The 27,763-nt window shown below is 34.7% G+C and overlaps 1 long non-coding RNA gene across 2 annotated transcripts; it reads left to right on the top strand.

The window, feature by feature from the left end:
• Positions 1 to 6,384: 6,384 nt before the first annotated feature.
• Positions 6,385 to 11,100, top strand: LOC149775971 (uncharacterized). Of its 2 annotated transcripts, XR_016416217.1 has the most exons (4): positions 6,385 to 6,464; positions 7,329 to 7,358; positions 8,534 to 8,628; positions 10,923 to 11,100. It is a non-coding gene; the product is annotated as an uncharacterized LOC149775971 (long non-coding RNA). The 2 variants fall into 2 exon arrangements; XR_016416218.1 differs by lacking the exon at positions 7,329 to 7,358 and having other exon boundaries at positions 6,407 to 6,464.
• The last annotated feature ends 16,663 nt before the right edge of the window (positions 11,101 to 27,763 follow it).

The following is a 27,763-nucleotide window of genomic DNA, read 5'->3' as shown; positions in this document are numbered from 1 at the left end:
AGCGAGTCCCTCGTTCTTAATATGTCCAATTTTAATGTCGATGGTTTGAAAACGCACCATTGAATGTTAATATGTTAAGAACGTTGTAATTGAATAGCATACATTAGATAAGAAATGCATTGGATTTTATTGCACGTAAGGTTCAGAAAGTCATTTCCATCAAATACCATTAAAACATGAGAAATATAATTCTAAAGTTGCTGACCAGACGTGCATAAAACGATATTGCCACAATATACACATTCGGAATATTACAGATACCATATTACTTTGCTTTTATTCAGTCTCGTCTTCTAGTCGCTCGTTCTTGCAACATGTCATACCAACACGCGTTCAGTAACTTAATTCTTGCCGATTACGTTATTCATTAATGTCTAGTGGGATAGTAACGCATGAACTGTTAGATTGTTCCGAGGCAATACAGCAAAGTATCTTCCCCCGAGACACCAGGGTCTGAGACTCGGACTGGTCTAGGTAGTGTTAGAACTCGCATACTTTCTTCTGAAGAGTCGTTATCAATTAGTTCCATTTCCATTCTTTAGTGAATAAATTATATTTTTACTCAATATATTCATAAAGATTTTTAAAACAAAATATTGTCTAAAAGCATTATTCATTAAGTTATCTACGAGAAGAAATGCTAAAGAGTATCCAATCGATAGATCGGTTTGTCTGGGTATATGCGTACACTCTCGGGGTTGCATATTGGAATTTATTTTGAAATTGTTACTAATGGAGGAAATTTTTGTTCCGGGAGTGTTGCACAGATGACCTGTTTCTAAACGTTTACAGGTGAATCAATAATCTTGCATAATATTTATCAAATATGTGGTAAGTAAAGGTTACAATACATCTCGTATATCACCTCCCATTCACCTGTGCATGGATCACAATTCTAACATCGTTGTGAACATCTACGGATCTAAATCTACCCTTAACTATTTTACAAGGAGTGATGCCCCTGTCTTGAAAATAATAGTGTACACACAAACACACATGCACTAGTGTGATTACATCATCCCCGTCTTTCATCCCATAAGCACTGCGATAATTGAAACATATCTGTTTCGGATTTCTAATTTTCATCGGGATTGGATATATGTATGGCACAGGGGACAATACCTATACCTAAACAGTTTAGTTTAATTGAAAATTTACTATGTATGTATGTATGTATCTATGTATGTATGTATGTATGTATGTATGTATGTATGTATGTATGTATGTATGTATGTATGTGTGTGTGTATGCATGTATGTATGTGTGTGTGTATGCATGTATGTATGTATGTATGTATGTATGCATGCATGTATGTATTATTGTTTGTATGCATGTTGATTCAATAGTTAGGTAATTATCTACATAATTATTTATGGACTGCCTTGCTTCTTTTTGCAAGTTTTTGTAACGAATGACACCCATGTACTGAAGATGATAATAGTTGGAATTTTTATTCTGTAAATAAAGATCCTCGAATATATGGAGAATAACTTATATGGACGCACTGGTGTTTCTCCACGGACATTATGATTACTTTTAAAAAACTTTATTACCTTCAAAGAAAGGAAATCCACTCCAATCTGTTTGGAAAACCTGTAAGTTTTAATTTTTTATTGAACGTGTTAGCTAGTAAGTTAGTTGGCGGGTTACTTGTGTTGCTTCTCTTCCGCTTAGCATGTTGACAGTAATGATTGATTCTCGAAAATATTAATAAGCGCTTGTTCGGATACTTTGAAGCATTGCTTACAACTTTTCATTTTTCTGGTTCTATTAATCACATATTTATGTACAAAACAATAAAGGTACTCGTTCATCGTCTAAACATATTAAGAACGACTGGAGCAAATACTCATAATTCAGACTTTCTTATCATTGCTGACGTGAGAATTCAAACGATGACAGGGGCGACGTAAAATAGGTTATCAACAAGATTTTGAGATTTGCAAGATCCGATAAGTGCTTTCCGGGTTCGCATCACGTTACGTTTGCTATCAATTAGAACGTAGGCACAAAGTGGCATGAAGATTCAAATCAATCCACATAAAACAAGATCCCATTAGCTAGCTACAAGCATACGTTATATGTATGCTTACTTAGTGAGACTGAGATGGTAAACATCAACATAGCCTTTTTTCTAGTGATAAAAATATGATTATAAAATATATGAATGCGTTTAGAATTTACCCGAACTAGTCGCCTCCCCCTCCAAAATATGTTTGTGCTGATGCAGAGTGATTAGGTGATCTTATAAGTGCGCATTTTCAAACAAACGTTTCATAAATCATTTTGAAAAGTGTAATTCTTTGATCGTTGCTGGAAACGAAATTGAACATTGTTCAGTTACATTTTGCAAGCTTTATTTGAACTAAACGGGAATGTAAGACAACATTCTTCATTAGTGCTCACTTAAAAATTCAATTGAGATTGGTCGTCTTTCAATTCGTAAAGGAAATTGTTAAACGAGATTTAGGTATTCCATTTGAAATGAGTACATATATGGGATTCTATTTATCACACATTAACAAATCTTATCAAAGATATAACAATGTGGTATTGAAAAAATTCAGAAATGCAAATTATATAACCCATTATGAATCTTTCATAGACTGGTTCACGGTTTCATGTGTTAGGTCTTTATATGATAGTAAATTACCTGATATTGAAATATATTATATGGATCAATCAATCTAAACAGCTTTGTAGAATGTTGTTATCTAGTCAAACAAGGTATGGAAAGGTATCCACGTTACAATACATGTTCTGGGCTCGACATTGTATTGAGATGACTCTGAAAAATAGATGAACGAGTATGGTGTTCTGCATGTTTCATAAATGACGAGACGAGGTCAATATTTCATTCATGCGCCTTTTCACCCATAACGTAATATCTAGTAAAGCTATGGATTAATCATTATGCTGTTTTCCTGAAGTAAAATATTGTATGCAGTTATCTACTTAAAAGAATCACATTTTGGGCTTCATCTCGAGCATTACTGGATATATGTGATATTATTATTATTATTATTATTATTATTATTATTATTATTATTATAGTTGTAACGATTTGTTATGATGCTGGATGCACAACTGTCGGCCATGGCTGCTATGGAATATCTGGAGCCTGTCCTGGTCTCTGCTATTGTTAAAGGGTATGTACTTAAATACATACTTACTAGTTAGAATGGTTATTAATACAGCTCTGACCTATTTATTGCAGCTTGCATTACGAACGTAGGTGCATGCAAAGTTGAATTTGAAATTTAGGCACTTGCTATGTCATAATTTATAATGTGTGTTCGATGCAAGCTAAAGATATGAAATTATTTTACGCTTGTGATTCTGGCAAAAAAGCTGACAATTCCAAATGCAAAGACTTTGACTGACTTTGATAATGATAATAATAATAATAATAATAATAATAATAATACTTAAATTGCATGTAAATTTGTATAATATAATACTAAACATTAGCATAATCAATCAATCTTAGTTAATAATGCTATTTACTACATGCATTTCATTATATCACTGATTTGTATTGAATGTGATTCTAAATAATCTCGGTATCATTTGATTGCATTTTAACTATTTTCTTACACTCACACATCGACTATCACAATGCACGATATGCCTGTCTATTTGCATCTTTACGGGTGGTTAGATTAAGCAACAACCGTATCAAATACATGTTATTAAAATTAACATTAATCTATATCAAGTCATTTACAAATTCGCGTTGTTGATACTTCATCTAGTAAACGAGTATGCCATCATAAGCGAAATGAATACGGAACCATGTCCATAGTTTTATGTTTATGAACGTTTCTCATAAATTTAAGTCTTCACATAAACAGGGATATAATCTGTCTACACCGGACGGTCTCATAACAATTATTTATGCAAGGCAGATGAACGTTATCACAGCAAACAATACTGGAACACACGAGACGAAATTGTGCATGTCAATAAAAGGTTAAATATGTGCAACCACAGACGGAGCAATAACATGTCCCCACAGGACTGCAAAGTCTGCCCACAAAGAATAGACATCTATATCCACACAGGAAGCAAATACATGTCCACACAGGACTGAATAATACTACCTAAGTTGGTTATCCAGTTCAGCATGATGTAGTACAACAACAAAACTTTTCTGTTTTATACAGGTGACATCTTCGTACTCTGATAACCATGCTAGCATGTCACCTACGAATAAACTATTAAGTTTAACTTACTAAATACGAACCTATTCATAATGATTCCTACACTAATTCGTAACTTTAATATAATTAATATGTGAATAATATGCTACAATTCCATAGTAATTAATTTCTAGACAGATATAGATATGTACAATAAATACATTTATTTTGAAATTATCAGTAATAGAGAAAAATTTTCTTCCCGGTGTGTCACACAGATAACTTGCTTCTAAACGTTTGCAGGTCAATCAATAATATTACATAATATTTATAAATTATTTGATAAGTAAAGCTTACCATACATCTCGTCCATCCCGTCCCATCCACCTGTTGATGGATCACAAATCTAACATCGTTGCACACATGTACGGATCTACATCTACCTTTAACTATTTTACAAGGAGTGATGCCCCTGTCTTGAAAATAATAGGGTACACACAAACAAACACACACACATGCACTAGTGTGATTACATCATCCCTGTTTTTCATCTCGAAAGCACTGCGATAATTGAAACATATATGTTTGGGATTCTAATTTTCATCGATATTGGATATATGTATGACACATGGGAATAACTATACCTGTACAGTTTAATTTAATTGGAAATTTACTATGTATGTATGTATGTTTCTATGTATGTATGTATATATGAATGTATGTATGTATGTATGTATGTATGTATGTATGCATGCATGTATGTATGTATGTATGTATGTATGTATGTATGTATGTATGTATGTATGTATCTATGTATGTATGTATGTATCTATCTATCTATATATGTATGTATGCATGTTGATTCAATAGTTAGATAACTATCTGTATCATTATTTATGGACTGCCTTGCGTCCTTTTGCAATTTTTTGTAACGAATGACACCCATGTACTGAAGATGACATTGGTTGTAATTTTTATTTTGTAAATAAATATCCTGGAATATATGGAGATTGACTTATATGGACGCATTGGTATTTCTCCACGACATTGTGATTACTTTTATAAAAAAAAACTACATTACCTTCATAGAAAGGAAATCCAATCCAATCTGTTTGGAATACAAGTAAGTTTTACTTTGTTAGTTATCGTGTTAGCTAGTAAGTTAGTTGGCGAGTTACTTGTGCTGCTTCTCTTCCGTTTAGCATATTGACACTAATGATTGATTCTCGAAAATATTAATAAGAGCATTTTTTTGGTTCTATTAATCATACATTTATGTACAAAACAATAAAGGCACTCGTTCATCGTCTAAACATCTTAAGAACGACTGGAGCAAATACTCATACTTCAGACTTTCTATCACAGCTGACGTGAGAATTCAAACGCTGACAGGCGCTACGTAATATAGGTTATCTACAACATTATGCGATTTGCAAGATGCGATAAGTGTTTTCCGGGTTCGCATCACGTTACGTTTGCTATCAATTAGAACGTAGACACAAAGGGGCATGAAGTTTCAAATCAATCCACATATAACAAGATCCCATTAGCCAGCTACAATTATGCGTTATATGCATGCATATAAAGTGAGACTCAGGTGGTAATCATCAACATAGCCTTTTTTTTAGTGAAAAAATATGATTATAAAATATATGAAGACGATATTGGTTGCAATTTTTATTTTGTAAATAAAGATCCTGGAATATATGGAGAATAACTTACATGGACGCATTGGTATTTCTCCACGACATTACGATTACTTTTAAAACCTACATTAACTTCATAGAATGGAAATCCACTCCAGTATGTTTCGAAACGATGTACATTTTAGGTTGTTAGTTATCGTGTTAGCTAGTAAGTTAGTTGGCGAGTTACTTGTGCTGCTTCTCTTCTCTTGAGCATGTTGACACTAACTAATGATTGATTCTCGAAATTATTAATAAGAGCTAGTTCGGGTTCTTTGAAGCATTGCTTACAACGTTTCATTGTTTTGGTTCTATTAATCACATATTTATGTACAAAACAATAAAGGCACTCCCTCATCGTCTAAACATCTTAACAACGACTGGAGCAGGTACTCATTCTTCAGACTTTCCCATCAATGCTGACATGATAATTCAAACGCTGACAGGCGCGACGTAAAATAGGTTATCTACAAGATTATGAGATTTGCAAGACGCGATAAGTGATTTCCGGGTTCGCATCACGTTACGTTTCCTATAAATTAGAACGTAGTCACAAAGGGGCATGAAGTCTCAAATCAATCCACATATTGCAAGATCCCATTAGCCATGCAGCGTTTCCTAGTATTCCTTCACTTTGGTACGTATAATTCTAATAGTTTAGACTTTCTATCTCTCTCTCTCTCTCTTTCTCTCAAGTGCTGAAAAAGATTAGGTGATGATCTTCGGTCTGTGTTTTGTCAAATTACAGTTATCACAAATGTGATAAACAGGTTAACGTATGATGCCAAAATTTGCGTTTAAACTGGCTCATATGTCATCAAAATGTTAACATCTTCATATAACCAGCATACTGAGCATATAATGCAGGACGTATATAATCTATTATAGAAGCACACATATATTGAAAATGGTGCAGTACTTAATTAAACGTATTCATACATTTTATTTATGTGTTGCTGATCCCTTTGTCCAATGTACTTAGAGCGTAACCTCTTGGAAACAAAAGAATACTTTTCGTATTGACCCTACTCCCCCATGTGTATTCATCATACCGAACACTGAAGTTATAGATTCTCTAAGATTATGTACCAAAATCGATGTTAGAATGAAGCTGGTAATAACATCTGTCAATAAGGGTTTCTGTGAACAACATGTGAATAGTATGAGGAATTTGAAATTGCCTATATACCAGCTTGCAAGTACACGTTACCTTGGTCGCATATAAGCGGTATAAAAAAGTTGATAGGTCAGTTACTGTTGTCTTCTCTGCAAATGATATCTTTAATATATTTGGCGAATTGGCTATGTTCCACGAACTATATATTGTTAAGCTAATATGATTGAAATACATTTTTTCAAGAGTGTTTGAACATTAGAAATAGAAGAAGCCGAAGAAGAAGTATTGCGATCATTATCATAATCACAGGTGATAAGTATCGATATTTGCTGATGGTAGTAATCACTATCAATATTATTATTATTATTATCTTTATCTTTATAGCCTCCACTTTGTTTGTGGTGGGGAATGCATGTAAGTGTTTTATCTTTTGTGTCATGTTAAATCTATAGAGTATATATGTGTGTGTGTGTGTGTGTGTGTGTGTGTGTGTGTTTGTATGGATCGATATACAGATACAATCATGCGTATATGGTGAGACTGAGGTGGTAAGTTTCAACATAGCCTTTTTCTACCGAACAATATATGATAATAAAATTTAACCGTTGTATCTAGGTTGGTTCACTTATAGTGTTATTCTGTAATTATCGTGTTAACCCTTGTAGTGATTGAAAAAACTTGATTCGTGTTTAGAATGTCGCCGAAATAAATATGATTGTGCTGATTTAGAGAGACTAGGTAGTCCTATAAGTGTACATTTTCAAACATGATTTTTATGAATCGCTTTAAGAATTGTAATTCTTTGATCGTTGCAAGAAACCAAATTTAAAATTGTTCATTTACATTGTATAAGATTTATTTGAACTAAACACGAATGTAAAAGGCATTCTTCGTTAGTGCTCATTTATAAATTCAATGGCCACTGTTCGTTATTTAATTCGTCTGGGAAAAATGTTCAACGATATTTAGGTATTCCACATGAAATGAGTACATATGTACGGTTCTTTATATCACACCTTAACAAATTTTATCAAAAATATAACTGATGTGGTATTGAAAAAATCAGATATGCAATTTGATAACTCATTATGAATCTTTCATAGACCAGTTCATTGTCTCATGTGTTAGGTCGTGATCTGGTACTAAATTACCTGCTGTTGAAACATATTATATCTATCAATGAATGTTAAGCAGCTTTGTAGACTGTTGTTATCTAGTGAAACATTGTTTTCAATGGTTTCCACAATATAATTCAGTTTCTGGGCTCGATATTGTATTCATATGACTCTGAAAAGTAGCTGAATGACTCTGGTCTTATGTATATGTCATAAATGACGAGACGAGATCATATTTGATTCCTGCGTTTATTAAGCCATAACGTAATGTCGAGTAAAGCTATGGATTAATCAATATGATGTATTCCTGTAATGAAATATTGAATGTAATTATCTCCATAAAATAATCACATTTTTGGGCTTCATATTGAGCATTACTGGATATATGTGCTGATAATATTATTATTGTGATTATTATTAATGTTATTATTACCATTATTATTATTATTATTATTATTATTATTATTATTATAGTTGTTAGAATTTGCTTTGATCCTGGATGCACAACTGATGGCCATGGCTGCTACGGAGTGGGTGGAGCGTGTCAGGATGTCTGCTATTGTTATGGGGTATGTTCTTGAATAGATACTTACGAATTAGAATGGTTATTAATAAATTAATATTAATTAATACAGTTCTGACGTATTTCTTGTAGCTTGCAGTACGAACGGAGGTGCATACATAGTTGAATTTGTTATTAAGGCACTTGGGTTACCTTAATTTGTAAATGTACGTTCGATACAAACTAATGATATGATATTATTTTGCGGTTATGATTCTACCACAAACGTTGACAATTTCAGTTCCAAAGACTGTAAATGACTTAATAATAATACTAACAATATTAATAATAATATTTAAATATGTAAATTTCTCTAATATAACACTAAACATTAGCATAATCTATCAATCTTTGCTAGCGGTTAGTGTTATTTACTAAATGCCTTTCATCATTTAATTGATTTGTATTGAAAGTGATTCTAACTAATCTAGTAAGCATTTTTGTTTGTATTTTAACTATATTCTGACACTTACACCTTGACTATTATAATATACGATAGGCTTTTCTATTTGCATGTTTATCAGTGGAAGGAGTAAGCAAAACGTGTGTCAAATACATGATAACAAAATGAACATTTAATCTATATCAAATCACGTTCACTCAGCAAACACGAATCACATCAGTCAAGCACTAAATTCAAGCGAAATAAAAACGGAACCATGTCCAGAGTCATATGTTAATGAACGTTTATCTCAAATTTTAGTCTTCACACAAACATGGATACAATCTGTCTACACCAGATGGTTTCATAAGAATTATCTATTCAAGGAAGATTTACGTTAGCACACCAAGCAATACTGGTCCACACGGGACGAAATTGTGCAAGCCAATACAAGGTTAATTATGTGCAACCACACAGGGAGCGATAAAATGTCCCCACCGGACTGGAATATGTCTGCCCACAAATAATATACATCTTCGTCCACACAGGGAGCGATAAAATGTCCCCACCGGACTGGAATATGTCTGCCCACAAATAATATACATCTTCGTCCACACATGAAGCAAATACATGTCCACACAGGACTGAAAATTAATATCATACTTGGTTATCCAGTCCAGCATGGTATAGTACAACTAGACTGTTCTGTTTGACACAGGTTGTACCCATATAACCATGCAAGCGTGCCACCTACGAATAAACTATAAAGATTAACTTACCACATACGAACCTATTCATAATGATTCCGACTCCAATTCGTAACATTAATATAATTAATATGTGAATCATATGCTATAATTTCATAGTAATTAATTTCAATAAATATCTGAGATTACAAATAAGTGACTTCAACTCACTATAGGTATTAGCGATTCTTAGAAAATATCTTGCAATCTGTCTAAATGAGGTATGTAATATTCAACATGATACATATTTGATACAATTACATGTGTAGCTATACCTCTTCAACACTAAACGTGTCATAATTAAGGACTGCAACTTTAATAAGAATGCTTTAAAATTGCAAGATATTAAAATACATTAAATGTGAAGGTATTGCTCTTCTCTGTGTGATTAAACAAACTGGTAAATATATTCGATACTATATCTACCCCTAGCAATTCTGCAGCAAGAATGTTCAGTTTGCAATTTAGCTCTTTATATGCAAATTTTACACACCTTAGCTCATGCAACTCGTGGATCATAACACACCACTTAATGTGCACCTAGAGTAACTTAAACCTTTCAAATCTACTTGCAGGACATTATCTATACTGTATAAATTAAAGAGGCATCTATACAGATATGCATTAACTGGTAGCGATGCGGTTCGCTAAATATATAGACAGATAAAGTTTAAAACAATTATGAACTCGACTACTAAAATGTGACACTGACTCTTTATTAAGCAATACTATATGTACTTTTTAGCTGAGTTCCCATGGTGAGGGTAGTTATGGATTCAGTATCTGACATGACGTAATGAGACTTCATATAACCTCGAAGTGTAGCAAACATGCCCAATGGGATACGCGCAATAATGAAAGCTGGGTATAGTCATGTGGAATGCGTACTGGTCACAAATCACTGTAGTTCCAGACTCGAAAATCAGTCACTTAGTATGTGATGTACTTGTATCGGTAACGGTAGTAGCGGCTATACCTATCAGTATTGTCGTCTATTTGATGGAGTGCAAGATATAGCAGATTAGACCATTGAGAGCATGCTACCAAAATGAACTTTCATACTTTAACGTTTTTTAGACTGAGACCGATATGCAAATATTAATGGGTCAATGACACATTTAGAAGAATTTTGGTCTTTTACATCTCTCTGATACTTTGTTTTGTTCTTTTCAGTCCGGCTATGAATACCGGTGTCACTTCTGTGATATACCTACTTTCGGTTGAAAACTGGTGACCCATTTACGATGGGTTCATTTTGTTCTTCATATGATGCGGACGATATAAATTAATGGAAAGTTTGCATTTCTAAATGTACTTTTCTGTAAGGAATATTGATAAAACATATTTATTATCACGACTCTATGGTTATAAAATAATTCATAGTGACACGCAATGATCTTTTGTGCAATTCAGTACAAAATGTATTTCCCTACAATGCAAAGTGAAAATGTAAAAAGACGTTATGATATTGCGAATTTAATGTCAAATGATTATAGAATTACTAATATAAGTGCCAATGAATACAGTTCTCAATAAACGTTATGGTATTCTTAAGAATTTCCAACGCTGTAGGTGTTGATATGTAGTGGCCTGTAGTTTCTAATGTACCGATGTACGAATGACCTGAATTGTAATTATGTGCAAGCAGTCTTTGTTGAATCACAATAATATAATCGGACGTTTCCTTGTTTGAATTCACCACAGTTCCAAGTTAATGTATATTTCCAAGCATATTATAGAGCACTTCGCATTTCCAGAAAAAAAGTAATTTCGCCCTAAACAGAATCTGAATGTAACAACAGAAATTATTTCTGCCTAGATGTTATCGCAGTAATAAAACATTTTTCCGGTAGACAAGACTATAAAGCCCTCTACTTGACCTAGGTCACAAATATCATTTTCTAAAAAACTGCTACTTAAAGAAAAATTCCATTCTAAAAGATTCTGTTATTAAAAGTATAATAAAGAACGTATTAAAACAATGTCCTTGATTCAGACCAAAATGAATATGTTTACTTCTTTTGATAACTTTCCTAATATTAAACGAACACACATAAAGAAAATGCAGACTATACATTAGTCGTTTATTGAAATAAAATAATCAATGTTTCGGTCACATAGACAATAAACTTTATTTTGGACAATGTCATCTACAAGAGACAAGCAAATGTGTGTTATTATATTGGACAAAAGAACCTATGTGTAATAATAATAATAATAATAATAATAACAACAACAAGATCATGCATAAATTCAGTCAAGAACATAATAATAATTATTTTGTGAGATCATTGCATTCAATGTTTTACTACATGATTACAGGACTGTCTATGTTAATTAATCCATGCATTCTTTCTCGATATTACTTTATTTGTCAAAAGTGCAAGAATCACATATAACATCGTTATGTCATTTATGACAAATGCGTAACGTCTGAGTCTCCAATTGTATTTCAGAGACATTTAAAGGAAAAAGAATTTCGTCCTGTGATAAATAAAACTGTTAACTTCCCCCAATTTCAAATGAAATATTTAAATCTTGTACAACACATTTAAATGCTTTTTTCTCAAGCCAAGCAAAAGGATAAAACATAATGGAATTCTCTAAATATAATTTCCGATGATAGCTAATGTAAGATTATCTATATAAATATCACGTTTTGTGATTAATATTTTCTTACATTTGTGCTTATTGCAAATGAATCTACAAATGTAATCGAACATGTTCATTTTTATTTTCTCGAGAAAAGCAAGACATAAAATTGTTCATTGAGTTTAATAAATATCTTTTGAAATAAGCACTAATGTATTATCCGCTATTTAAAAAGTGTCTGTTATTATGTAGACTAATCTATTTAAACATTGTTGGTTAAGGATGCATACTGTTTTGTAATATCTCCATAGGAATGGTGTATTAAGCAGACGGTTGATAATCATTTCATTACAATCCGTTCTGCTTTTCCCTACTCAGAAACCTGGAGTGAGGGTGATAAAGAATTTGGGATGCATACAAACATTGAAATTGAACTTAAACCAAGTAACATACAAGAATATGGTTCGTTGTAACGGTATTTGTGTACATGCCTTGGGATTTATATAATCAATGAGAGAACGTTACAAACCCTGTCGACATTATACGGTAAATTATTTGGTTAAGTGGTACTCATACATATATTATGATATGAGTTTGTTATCTGATATTTTAACGTAGCCTTAGCAAGTTTTCAGTCATATTCCCACAGTGTGGCAGTTTATAGTGATGTCTTGCACTGGGGAAACATGCCGTAGACATGTAGCATGATGTCCCCCGCCAAAAATATTATACTGACACCAGGCCAAGCGGTCCTAACACTAATCTCTTAATGATGAACGCCTAGCGAAAAAGCAGTACCATTCTTATAAGTCTTTGGGTGATTCGGCCGGGGTTCGAACCTGGGACCTCCTGCATCCGTCGCGGAGGCACTAACCACTAGTCCACAGGAGCGGTCCACACTGTTGTGCATATAATGTTTAGTTGTTGTTTCTTAAACCTAATATAATGTTATAAATCGGTTCTTGTTAACTAAAGATGAAAATGTCCACACACACACCCACTCTCCGGACCATAGTAGCAAGGTACGGGCGAAAATCTATGAAAAGACGAGCCAACAGGAGCAATGTCGTTTGTGTCATCCCATGATGCCTTTGGTCTTATGAATGATGGTAAAAGTTATTTCAAGCCGACCAAAGGGAGAGAGACAGAGACAGACAGAAAGAGACAGAGACAGACAGACAGATAGACGAAGAGAGACAGACAGTATATGTATGCATTCTAACCCTTCCTTTCCATCTGGCATATATATTTCGCTTCATTTATTATGTACACACATATTTTTGATAACTGTAATTATGGGCATATGATTTTAATGCATAAACAAAATAAAAATTAACTGTAAAACGAATGGAACGCAATTTCCTTAACTTCCCGTTTTATTCTGCCTAATATTTAAACTTTAGTTGTGATATTGTCATATAATGCGTCAAGTCGTTGATAGTATGTAATTAGTCCTCACAATGAGTCATAACTATGATGGTAAAGTAAAAGTAGTCCTCATAATGTTTAAAGTAGTATACGGCAAAAATGAAGTGATACAGATATTGTCTGGCGTACAGTTAACTTTCACATTTCTGACATATACTTTCATTCCTTCTTATGCTCCTAGAAATGTGGTCATATATCAAGGTTCTCACAAAACTAAGAATACACGTATGTGTGTGTATGTGTGTGTGTGTATGTGTGTGAATTTTTTATAACATATTTCGAGTGTGAAATCCAACTCCTACGCGAAGACCCTTTATCTGTTAAGAAGTAAACATCATAGGTTACAGATCCACAAACAATCAAACTAGATCTAACACGGTCGTTTCTTGAGATATATATATATAGCTCATATTCTGGCAATGACCCTTATTTATGTATCACTGTAGAGATTCCAAAATAAATTTCATATCAATCTTTAAATCTCCATGAGCGTAAGAGATGTTATTGCTAATAAAGGCACGCAACTTGGAGATTCAGACAGAAAATACAAAAATAAATATCCGAAATTATTGTATATGCATTGTTTATTAACGAGATGCTACAAGAAATATAATTTCGACAGAAAATACCAGAATTATTACGTAAAATGATTACAGCCCAAGATATTGTGTATTCTTGAAGAATTAGACCGCAATACTCAATGAGGGTAAATTAGAATATCACCCAAAATCTGATATGAGATATCAGCGAGGATGAAAACACCATACATCAAACACTCAAAGAACGAAATATAGAAACTAAACCTTCCGGACCTGAAAAAGTAAAACTGGTAAAGGAAAGTATGCATCCAGAAGTAAAAGGTTGCTCGAATAAGAGGCACCTTCACAAGCGCAGATCTAAAAGAAGCAAGATAAGAAGAATAAGGAAAATCAAGAGAATCAAACAGAAAATCCAAGTAACACTAAATAGAAACCAACTGAGGGAAAAATCAGAAAATGATTTTTGCTTTCACCGTGTTGTTACCATTGTGTTGCTGTCTCACTGTTCATATCATAGTCTCCTGCGACACAACAGCAGCCCAATTGGCAGAAAGTCCAACTCGTACTCGAATGGTTGCTTGTTCGATGACCGCCAAGGCCAACCCGGGTCCGTTGATTTGGCTAAGCTCAACTAAAACCTAAGCAATATTTAAACAGTCAGTCACCACTATGTGTAAACGTATATGATGCCAGGTGCTGTCGCATTTTAATTTATTCCTACCAGGAATGTACTAAAAATATTCAGAAGAAGATATAACAACAACAGAAAGAGATTTCAAGCAATTTTATTCAATCCATTCTATATTTTATTCATCAGTTTCTAATTATAGCTATAGCATGGTCCAATTAGTCTAAGGCACCATCGGATATTTGTAAAATTGTATGCAGTGACTGATGTGTTTCTGTGAAATTGTATTTTACGTTTCTACGTAACTGAACATTGTCAATGTGTCACCTAATTTATGCTATAACAAATAATGTATAGATAGACGTGTGTTTCCTTACCAATACATTTCACATAAAGTACATCAAAAGGATTTAACGTTTGAAATTCAGTTATGCGAAACAACAACCCATCATATTAGTCAAAGAAAAGAACATACGGTACAGTACATTATACTTGTAATATATTTCTTCTCACATGAACACATACCTGCGTAACTTACTTCTCTGTAAAGTCAAAGCCGAATACAGTTAATATCATTTAATTATGTTGAACTTTCTTCCAGTTGTAATAGTATCACCGTTTGAAAATGTGGATTTGACCTCAATAAAACGAAAGAATTGTTTGAAATATAAATATGTTCATCTTGGTCAAAGTTTTCAGTTTTCTAAGTGAATTATACATACTCCATTTTATTGTTTTGTAAACATCAGGATCACTATAGAAAGTTCTTTTCCATTAGGTAATTATTTTTTAAACTTATAAAATGCTTATTGTGACATAAGGTCAAGTAGATAACTATATAATCTTGTAATTGTGAGGACTTAGTCATTCGTGTTTTAACATCTAACACTTTCGTCATGTGTCCGGGTGCTAATGCAGTGATTTCAGTCTTGTTTTGAGTGTTTTGTACGCATCAGACTGGTTCCAACTGTCAGTTTCTAATTAGCTCTTATCTCATTTATAATTCAATGTATACGAGGGTATTTTACTGCCGTAACTTCGAAGCGTATATTTATCAACAAGTGGTACCAAATTGTTATCGATGTTGGCATCGCTTGTCACCAGATGCACCACCCCGTCGGTAAATTCTGCAACACTGTAACAGAGGTCAGAATCCATCACTTATATAATCATAAATCGAATCTGAAACACAAACACCAAACACGGTTAATTTACCAGCCCCGATAAATATTAAGTGCCTCGAAATGACTTTCCATGATACTGGCACTGCATATGTGAAAAGTGCTGCGACAACAGTTTCCAGTCTCGCGATAAATTATATTGGTGACAAAGAAAGAACCAAGATGTCCCCGAACAATTATTGGTAACATCATTCTACTCAACCAGGGGTTAATTCCGGTCAAGATAAATAAGTATGATCCGGACTCTTGCACAGTACGGAAGTGACGTCTAGGTTTATCAAAGTGGTTTGCAGAGGAGAGAAAGCAAGTTAGCCATTTGCTAAGGTTTAAATGTTTCTCTTTTCCACTCCTTCTTTGGTTAATATTCCTTGAAGTTAGCTTCATAAAATTAACACTATACAGTCTTAACTTGATTTGATCCACCATCAACATTATTTACATGCTCTTATATCATTTCCGGTCACAATAACGTCTTCACCCTTTGGAACGCCAGATTTTATTTAACTTTCTGCCAGGTTCCTCGGCACAGTGAATCAAAGCTATAAAACAACATCTTAGAATGTCCGCGTTATCAATTTTAAGTTTCCAGTTTGATCGTGGAAAATTATAAGCTCCCCTGTCTCGACATAAATACCAATCCGGCTGCTGCACGTAGTAAAATCAGTTTTGGCAGTAAACCTAGTTAGAACCACAGCAGAATCACGTGGGTATAAGTAACGTACTTAAATGCTACTTGGTGTTTCGTATACCGTTAAGAATACGTTCTATGCGGCAAGGTAAAATCAACAAGAGCTCGTGGCTCTGGTGCACGCAACGCTTGAACAACAAGATGTCCAGAAACTGGCCGGTCAAGCTTGCAAGGACAGTTCTGAATAAAACAGCAATTGTTGCTCACCGTATAATTTAAAAGTCATCAACCTCAGGTGTTGGTGTAAGCTGTTCGTGTTTATAAAAGACGTACGAAGCCCAATGAGTTCCAGGTCATGTTGTCAATTCCATGGTAACGATATCGGTTTCCTTTGTCCGTGCGATTATTGATGTTAGCTCATCCCACTTAAAATGTCACCTCGAAGATGCTTTACTCTCTTTGCCTTTGCCAGTAAATCAAAACTGGTTAACAGCGAGGATTTTTGCTATTCTGCCGGGTTGTCTGAAACCCCAACGTGATTCTAACCTGCGAGTGGTCACCTATAGTCGAAATCCTTTGCCTCTTTTATTCCTAAAAGAACAAGCTATATGCCGCCTCCAAGGATGTTTTCGGAGCCATCCCATATGAATATTTGACGGCCGCTAACACAGGTGCTTTTGCAACAACAGAAGTCGATGCTGCAATCAGCGCTAGAATGGCCATCAACAATGGAAATATTCCTCCAGTTTTTTGTAGCTGTTTCATCTCTGAGGTCAGTGGCGGTAGTATTAACGATATATTCTTCTTTTTTTTATGAACCGCACCAAAAAAACCACAGTTACTCCTAACAGGTGAATTGTGATTTTATTAGTAAGCTGTTCACCAAACCTCCAACATATACATTAAAGCGCCATAAACATCCGTTGCCGTGTAAAATCTGCACAATGGGTTTGACCAAGTTTGTAGTAAGCGCGTGAAATTGGAGCAGTGATGTACCTGCAGAACCCATGAGAGCAGATATTTACCTCAGGAACTCACCTTGTTTTCGTCTCTATCATGGATAAGTCAACTTTGATACGTTTGCGGAGGTTCTCCGTCGTTTTCTCGAAGACATCAGTTTTCATGAGTTTAAAGAAATACTTTTAAACATGTTTTCACCTTTATCCCCAGGTACGTGTTCATCTTGAGGCCTGAAACCATACACGTATATTGGCAAAACATCATTTCCCGATGGATTCGTTGCGGATATAACTGCATAATAACTGCACACCAAATTGTAGATATAAATGCATATTATATAGGTATAATACAAAAAGGAAACTAATATAAAATTCACATACCTCTGCAGCGAGATATCAAGAGTCCTTAAAGTAGACTTCTCACTGACAAAAATTTCTCAAAATGTGACATGTTTCCTACGGCGAGGTAATTTTTTCCAAGACTATGTAGCCCTACATCGTCTGTGCGCTTCAGGAAAGTTGGTTTTCTCAGCGCATTCACGTCGCTCGTGAAGCATAGGATGAATCGAAATCACCTTTTCGTAATAATATGCGATATTCAAAATTCATCCTAAGATAACGCAGTGCACAAAAATCAAAACTGTTAAGCATCCACACCTGAGTTTATTGACGAGGTCGTTACTGCTGATACCAGCTGATACACAGTGATGCTGAGAAAAGGTAACCTAGCACCACGACGTCGTGTTAAATTCAAGGCATATCAGAATGACGTTACGAAGCTGACTATCGATACGATCCTTTGTAAATTGCCCGGAATCGTTTGATGAGTATTCCCATAACGGGGCCCATTTATCGTCGCAAAAGCGTTTCCCGAACAATGCTGGGATCACGGAGTGAACGTTCGATTTGAACTCAAAACAGTTAACGAGGCACAAGATGGGCAATTCAAGGGGATGTCCGTGGACACCTACAGGGCCGTTGATGGATACTTGTGTGAGTTCGTGTGTTGGATGTCCAAACCTGGTAAAATATGTTTGCCATTTGCCACACCATATGAAACAAGTTGACAAGCAGGCAACCAGGTTTACGGAAATAATATCTTTGGGTTGTGATTTTTGTTCTAGAGACCTCGGTGATGTTATTCTACACATGATCGCTGGAAGTGTTTCAAAACTCTTTGTGGGTGGTTTCCAGGTAATTTTTCAAGGCAAAATATGAAGCAATAGATACCACAGTGAATTCGTCCGCAGTTAAGTTAGCTAGCCTATCTGGTTCATCAATGTATGCGCACGCACGTTTAGTAAACTCCCTATGAAGATGTTCCCGACGGTAACAATCCGCTTTAGACAAAATAAACTGATCAAAATCTGACTCGTGATGGTTCGTTTAAGCGGGAACTAGAAAGAACTGGACCAGACGTGCCCGATATGCTTCACGACGTCTATTACTCGTCATCATTATCCTGTATATTCCCCTGCCATGATCAACCTCTCCGGTTATTGTCTTTACGACACTCTTGGTTTTCAACGCACGCTCTAAGGCATCAAGAACTTCTGGAGTATCCGCTGTCTTTCTTGCTCTTTTTTCCCATTCGGATATGATCGTAAGACTCCTGGCGTGTAAGCCCTAACCCCAGCACAATATGATCCATGACGCATGCAGCCACATAGTTAATGGTGTCAGACATTTTCCTTGGTGCCAGTGATACTCTTACCGGTTCGTTCACCTGATAAATGCCATATGTAACAGCGGTTGCCTGATATCTATTTCGATTTAAACTTTGTCGATGCCAGTAAGTAATCACATATGCAACTTACATGTTATTGTGATAACCGATAGATCTTTCCTGCAGTTCTCGCGTACTGAATCCATCTTGTCTCGGGCAATCCATTAACCGGATTTATTGACCGTAAAATCTTGTATTCTAATAAATATCATTTGTTGGGGTTTAGAACCGTTACAGTGGTCACCCTACGACAATCGGTCATCTTTCCATTATAATTTAGTCTTTGTACTTTCTCTAATTACCAAGTCGAGCACATGTGTGTCGCGTCTTCAACAGAAAACTCATCATAGCCATCACAATGAGCAAATTGATAGTTATTTTTTATTTTAGGGTGTGTGTGAGATATGCTATACTGTACGTTCTTATCGAGTTCAAGGACCGCTTCGTGGTATGGTTCAACAGCTGTTATTCGTTGTATTTTGTTTTCCGGAACCTCTTATCTTCGTCGTAGGGTTCAATGGCTGACAACCGTTTTACTTCTTTTCCAGCGTAACATCTAGCAATTTCTTGATCAATAAGAATCTTAACAAGTGTTGCATAATGGTTATTGAATTGCTGATTCGATCATTCCATGAAAAATTTATTATAGTAAGCTCATAAATATCTGACTTGTTCCCAGCTAACTCTTCTCTGACGTGCAGAGATAGATATGATATATTTACACATTGATGTCTTATTTGAATTATTGTATTACTACTTATGACAAACATTGTACTGGCTAGATAGTCCAGTGATTGTTATTCATATTAAACGTTCTTCAAGAAAAAAGGATCCAACTTTATCTGTGTGGTAATCGCGCCATTAGCTGATAGTTAATCTAAAATGTATTTTACAATGTGACCGAACCGTGAGTTTACCTTTTTACGCATGTTGTCGGGTTCTGCTATGATTTTGTACCCGAAGATTATATTGTTAGAAATTGCCGGATGAAAAGGACCATTACGAGTTCTTCTCTTTGTTATCAACATACGGATCTATAAGTAACGTGTAATTAAGTAAATTAAGAGCTAAATCTATAAAGACACTACAACAATCAGTCTGATAATAATTCATCGTATGTTCAAGAGAGATGTAGTCCAGATCACTTAAGATGCTGTTTTGTAACTTTTTCCATGCATGATTGTTTCCCACTTTTTCATTCCTGCGTCTGATGTCGTCGAGTACTGCGAGCATACAATTAAGGCGTCGTTTATTGATTACTGACAGTCATTATATACATATAATCTGATATCTAACATAACATTTTTGAGCCTTTAGTTTTCATGCTTAGCAAAGAACGTTGATATTATTGCTCTTCTCTTACTTTTCGACCACCACGTGCGGCACATAAAGGTATGTTTCCCTGAATGTCAATATGGCATACGTCACACGGAACATGGCGACATCCCTTTCCACTTCAGTCCAAATGTATCCAAGAGTACTCTTTGACACATTGCTGTCCACAATATTAAGTTTTTGCCATAAGGAGCTATTTACACATTTTTTCTAATTCTTATTATTTGAATTATAACCGTTCCAATTATTTCTTTTTACTACACTCGGACATCCAGAGTTTATTTAATTGATTTCGTCAGGCAAGCATGATCGTGTGTAGTCTCTTTGGTGACGTGGGAAGGCTGGTTGCAGGCGCGGATGTAGGGTGTTGATTCCCCATGTAAACAGTGAACTATGATGGAGTTGGTCCGTCCACCCTCTCGGCTGCTCAACTACTATGCAAACGTCGTGTGTAATGTTTACAGACAATTATGACTTTACATGATTTCCTTCATACTGCTGCTATTTTCACTAACTCAATCCATTCATTCATAACAATATTGTACAAAGGAAAAGGAGAGCTTGTCATTATGGAACACACATTATCAATAATGTGTTTGAGTAGAACATGTTAACTATCCATCAATATTTGTTCAAAAATCTTCGTCACATTATGCATTGATTGTAATGAATGGATAACACATTTTATACGAATACCATGCTTTAGAAAAGAACTAAAGCCAACTGTAATTTTACAAATGTTTAGAAGAGCTGAAACAATTACTATAGATGGCCGAAACGTCGCAGATATACGATCCTTCACATTCCTTTGTCCATTCTCTTTCCTAATGCATTCATTTTCAGGAATACGGTCTATATTTAGTTTAAATTCCATTCAACAATCAAATGCTTGCACCTTCAAATAGTGCATAGTCACTTCTGTTCGGAAATCAAAAGGATATACGCAACATTATCTTCTCGCTGTATATGTGTCATCGAGCTTACTCCAAATGTATCTCATTATGAAAGATCCTAGTTTCAAGCGATTTGAATAGCACATTTCCTTGTTAACGATTTAATTTGGATTGTTAACTCGTCGTCATCGAGATGAAAGGGCACTATGTTTCTTAATACAATCACATTAGAACTGTTTGCTACCTCTAGCTTTTCAGGCTGACCTGGTTAATAGGATGAAGGTGAACAACCGAGACCGATATCATCGATCAACTTTGTGTTTGGGAGCGGAGTTGTATATATGTCAAATATCCCTTCTTTTGAAGATTTCACATCACTCCGTTGAGCTTACTTTGGTCAGCATTTAACTTATATTACTTGACTAGAGCCCTCCGCCTCACTACCACATAGGTATAACATCGCAAAATAAATTGGCATAAATACGGCATGGTCTTCAAGAAACAATGTGTACATCTTTAATATATAATTTATTTCCTGCAGCGTATGCTACCTCTACTCAATATGCTGGTTACATGAAGGTTTTAATAAGTCATAGGACATAACAGGCAGTATTACGATCTTGACATCATGTGTTCAGTACATTTGGTTTGATGATGGCCGAAATTTGACAAATAAATGCCGAAACTATTCAGGTAACTTTTACAGTACTGGTCGGCAAAGTAGCTGATATGCTTTACAATTTCAGCTATTGAGCGGGGGGGGGGGAGAGAGAGGGACAGGTGGGGATTGAGAGTCTTTGCAATACAAATTACGCTTGCCAATGAAACAGTATACATGAAGAAGCTGCAAGGTCGAATGGGATATATGATATCTCAATGCTGTTGAGGCAATGCACCTTTGCATATATGTGCAGATTTATTGTAAATAGTACTTGACTTGACCAGGCAAAGCAAACCCAGGATACAGCTGTCATATCCAACGAGTCCCTCTATCTTAATATGTCCAATTTTAATGTCGATGGTTTGAAAACGCACCATTGAATGTTAATATGTTAAGAACGTTGTATTTGAATAGCATACATTAGATAAGAAATGCATTGCGTATTATTGCACGTCAGGTTCATAAAGTCATTTCCATCAAATGCCATTAAAACATGAGAAATATAATTCTAAAGTTGCTGACCAGACGGGCATAAAACGATATTGCCACAATATACACATTCGGAATATTACAGGTACCATATTACTTTGCTTGTCTTCAGTCTCGTCTTCTAGTCGCTCGTTCTTGCAACATGTCATACCAACACGCGTTCAGTACCTTAATTCTTGCCGATTACGTTATTCATTAATGACTAGTGGGATAGTAACACATGAACTGTTAGATCGTTCCGAGGCAATACAACAAAGTGTCTTCCCCCGAGACACCAGGGTCTGAGACTCGGACTGGTCTAGGTAGTGTTAGAACTCGCATGATTTCTTCTGAAGTGTCGTTATCAATTTTGTTCCAGTTCCATTATTTAGTGAATAAGTTATATTTTTACTCAATATATTCATAACGATTTTTAAAACGAAATATTATCTGAAAGCATTATCCATTAATTTATCTTCGGGAAGCAATGCTAAAGAGTATCCAATCGATAAATCGGTTTGTCTGGGTATATGCGTACACTCTCGGGGTTGCATATTGGAATTTATTTTGAAATTGTTACTAATGGAGGAAATTTTTGTTCCGGGAGTGTCGCACAGATGACCTGTTTCTAAACGTTTACAGGTGAATCAATAATCTTGCATAATATTTATCAAATATGTGGTAAGTAAAGGTTACAATACATCCCCTCCCATCCACCTGTGGATGGATCACAATTCTAACATCGTTGTGCACATCTACGGATCTAAATCTACCCTTAACTATTTTACAAGGAGTGATGCCCCTGTCTTGAAAATAATAGTGTACACACAAACACACATGTACTAGTGTGATTACATCATCCCCGTCTTTCATCTCATAAGCAGTGCGATAATTGAAACATATCTGTTTCGGATTTCTAATTTTGATCCGTATTGGATATATGTATGGCACAGGGGACAATACCTATACCTAAACAGTTTAGTTTAATTGAAAATTTACTATGTATGTATGTATGTATGTATGTATGTATGTATGTATGTATGTATGTATGTATGTATGTATTATTGTTTGTATGCATGCATGTTGATTGAATAGTTAGGTAATTATCTACATAAATATTTATGGACTGCCTTGCGTCTTTTTGCAAGTTTTTGTAACGAATGACACCCATGTACTGAAGATGATAATAGTTGGAATTTGTATTATGTAAATAAAGATCCTCGAATATATGGGGAATAACTTATATGGACGCATTGGTATTTCTCCACGGACATTATGATTACTTTTAAAAAACTATATTACCTTCAAAGAAAGGAAATCCACTCCAATCTGTTTGGAAAACCTGTAAATTTTGCTATTTTATTTATCGTGTTAGCTAGTAAGTTAGTTGGCGAGTTACTTGTGTTGCTTCTCTTCGGTTTAGCATGTTGACACTGATGATTGATTCTCCAAAATATTAAGAAGAGCTTGTTCGGGTACTTTGAAGCATTGCTTACAACTTTTCATTTTTCTGATTCTATTGATCACATATTTATGTACAAAACAATAAAGGTACTCGTTCATCGTCTAAACATCTTAAGAACGACTGGAGCAAATACTCATACTTCAGACTTTCTTATCATTGCTGACGTGAGAATTCAAACGATGACAGGCGCGACGTAAAATAGGTTATCAACAAGATTTTGAAATTTGCAAGAACCGATAAGTGCTTTCCGGGTTCGCATCACGTTACGTTTGCTATAAATTAGAACGTAGGCACAAGGTGGAATGAAGTTTCAAATCAATCCACATAAAACAAGATCCCATTAGCCAATTACAATCATACGTTATATGTATGCATATTTGGTGAGACTGAGGTGGTAAACATCAACATAGCCTTTTTTCTAGTGAAAAACTATGATTATAAAATATATGACGCGATGTCTACTTTAGTTCACTTATAGTTTTGTTCTGCAATTATGGTGGTAACCTTGGTCTTGATTAAAAGAACATGATACGTGTTTAGAATTTACCCGAACTAGTCGCCTCCCCCTCCAAAATATGTTTGTGCTGATGTAGAGTGATTAGGTGATCTTATAAGTGCACATTTTCAAACAAATATTTTATAAATCGTTTTGAAAAGTGTAATTTTTTGATCGTTGCAGGAAACGAAATTTAACATTGTTCAGTTACATTTTACAATCTTTATTTGAACTAAACGCGAATGTAAGACGGCAGTCTTCATTAGTGATCATTTAAAAATTCAATTGAGATTGGTCGTCTTTCAATTCGTAACGGAAAATTGTTAATCGAGATTTAGGTATTCTATTTGAAATGAGTACATATATGGGGTTCTATTTATCACACTATAAACAAATCTTATCAAAGATATAACAATGTGGTATTGGAAAAATTCAGAAATGCAAATTATATAACCCATTATGAATCTTTCATAGACTGGTTCACGGTGTCATGTGTTAGGTCTTTATATGGTAGTAAATTACCTGATATTGAAATATATTATATGGATCAATCAATCTAAACAGCTTTGTAGAATGTTGTTATCTAGTCAAACAAGGTATGGAAAGGTATCCACGTTATAATACAGGTTCTGGGCTCGACATTTTATTGAGATGACTCTGAAAAGTAGATGAACGAGTATGGCGTTCTGCATCTTTCATAAATGACGAGACGAGGTCAATATTTGATTCATGCGTCTTTTCACCCATAACGTAATATCTAGTAAAGGTATGGATTAATCATTATGCTGTTTTCCTGAAGTAAAATATTGTATGCAATTATCTCCATAAAAGAATCACATTTTGGGCTTCATCTCGAGCATTACTGGATATATGTGATATTATTATTATTATTATTATTATTATAGTTGTTACGATTTGCTATGATGTTGGATACACAACTGTCTGCCATGGTGCTATGGAATATCTGGAGCGTGTCAGGGTCTCTGTTATTGTTATAGGGTATGTGCTTGAATACATACTTACTAGTTAGAATGGTTATTAATACAGCTCTGACCTATTTATTGCAGCTTGCATTACGAACGTAGGTACATGCAAAGTTGAATTTGAAATTTAGGCACTTGCTATGTCATAATTTATAATGTGTGCTCGATGCAAGCTAAATATATGAAATTATTTTACGCTTGTGATTACGGCAAAAGAGTTGACAGTTCCAAATGCAAAGACTTTGACTTTGATAATAATAATAATAATAATAATAATAATAATAATATATAATAATAAACATTAGCATAATCAAGCAATCTTACTTAGCTAATAATGCTATTTAGAACATGCCTTTCATCATATAACTGATTTGTATTGAATGTGATTCTAAATAATCTAGGTATAATTTGATTGCATTTTAACTATTTTCTTACACTCACACATTGACTATTACAATGTACGATAGGCCTGTCTATTTGCATGTTTACGGGTGGTTAGATTAAGCAACAACCGTATCCAATACATGTCATTAAAATTGACATTTAGTCTATATCAAATCATTTACAAATTCACGTTGTTGATACTTCATTTAGTAAACATGGGGCCCCGAGTGGCCGACTGGTCTAAAGCCCTCACCTTTACGGATCACTGCCATCTCACCTCTGTCTGCGTCGGTTCGAGTCTCGGATTCGGCTAATGTGGTTATGTGAGAAAGGTTGCCAGTAGTTTCTCGTGGGTCAGTGGTTCTTTCCGGGGGTTTTCCGGGTTTCACGCGTGAATCATATGCTACAATTTCATAGTAATTAAGTTCTAGACAGACATAGATATGTACAATAAATACATTTATTTTGAAATTATCAGTAATGGAGAAAGGTTTTGTTCCCGGTATGTCACACAGATAACCGGTTTCTAAACAGATAACCGGTTTCAAAACGTTTACAGGTGAATCAATAATCTTATAATATTCATAAAATGTTTGATAAGTAATCGTTTCAATACATTTCGTCTATCCCCTCCCATCCACCTGTGGATGGATCACAATTCTAACATTGTTGTGCACATCTACGGATCTAAATCTACCCTTAACTATTTTACAAGGAGTGATGCCCCTGTCTTGAAAATAATAGCGTACACACAAACACAGACACACACACACACACATGCACTAGTGTGATTACATCATCCCCGTCTTTCATCTCGAAAGCACTGCGATAATTGAAATATATATGACTGGGATTTCTAATTTTCATCGATATTGGATATATGTATGACACATGGGACAATACCTATACCTGAACAATTTAATTTAATTGGAAATTCATTAGGTATGTATGCATGTATGTATATATGTATGTATGTATGTAGGTAGGTATGTAGGTAGGTAGGAAGGTAAGTAGGTAAGTAGGTAGGTAGATAAGTAGGTATGTATGCATGTTGATTCAATAGTTAAGTAAGTATCTGTCTCATTATTTGTGAACTGCCTTGGGTCTTTTTGCTATTTTTTGTAACTAATGACACCCTTGTACTGAAGACGATATTGGTTGCAATTTTTATTTTGTAAATAAAGTCCTGGAATATATGGAGAATAACTTATATGGACACATTGGTATTTCTCCATGACATTATGATTACTTTAAAAAACTACATTAACTTCATAGAATGGAAATCGACTCCAATCTGTTTGGAAAAGATGTACGTTTTAGGTTGTTAGTTATCGTGTTAGCTAGTAAGTTAGTTGGCGACTTACTTGGGTTGCTTCTTTTCTCTTGAGCATGTTGACACTAACTAATGATTGATTCTCGAAATTATTAATAAGAGCTTGTTCGGGAACTTTGAAGCATTGCTTACAACCTTTCATTATTTTAGTTCTATTAATCACATATTTATGTACAAAACAATAAAGGCACTCCCTCATCGTCTAAACATCTTAACAACGACTGGAGCAGGTACTCATTCTTCAGACTTTCCTATCATTGCTGACATGATAATTCAAACGCTGACAGGCGCGACGTAAAATAGGTTATCTACAAG

The sequence above is a fragment of the Sinohyriopsis cumingii genome, chromosome 18, assembly GCF_028554795.1.
Source record: "Sinohyriopsis cumingii isolate HCF-2022 chromosome 18, ASM2855479v2, whole genome shotgun sequence".
Taxonomy (NCBI): Eukaryota; Metazoa; Mollusca; class Bivalvia; order Unionida; family Unionidae; genus Sinohyriopsis; species Sinohyriopsis cumingii.
Note: the sequence above shows the minus strand (reverse complement) of the source record. Positions and strands in the feature narration are given on the sequence as shown.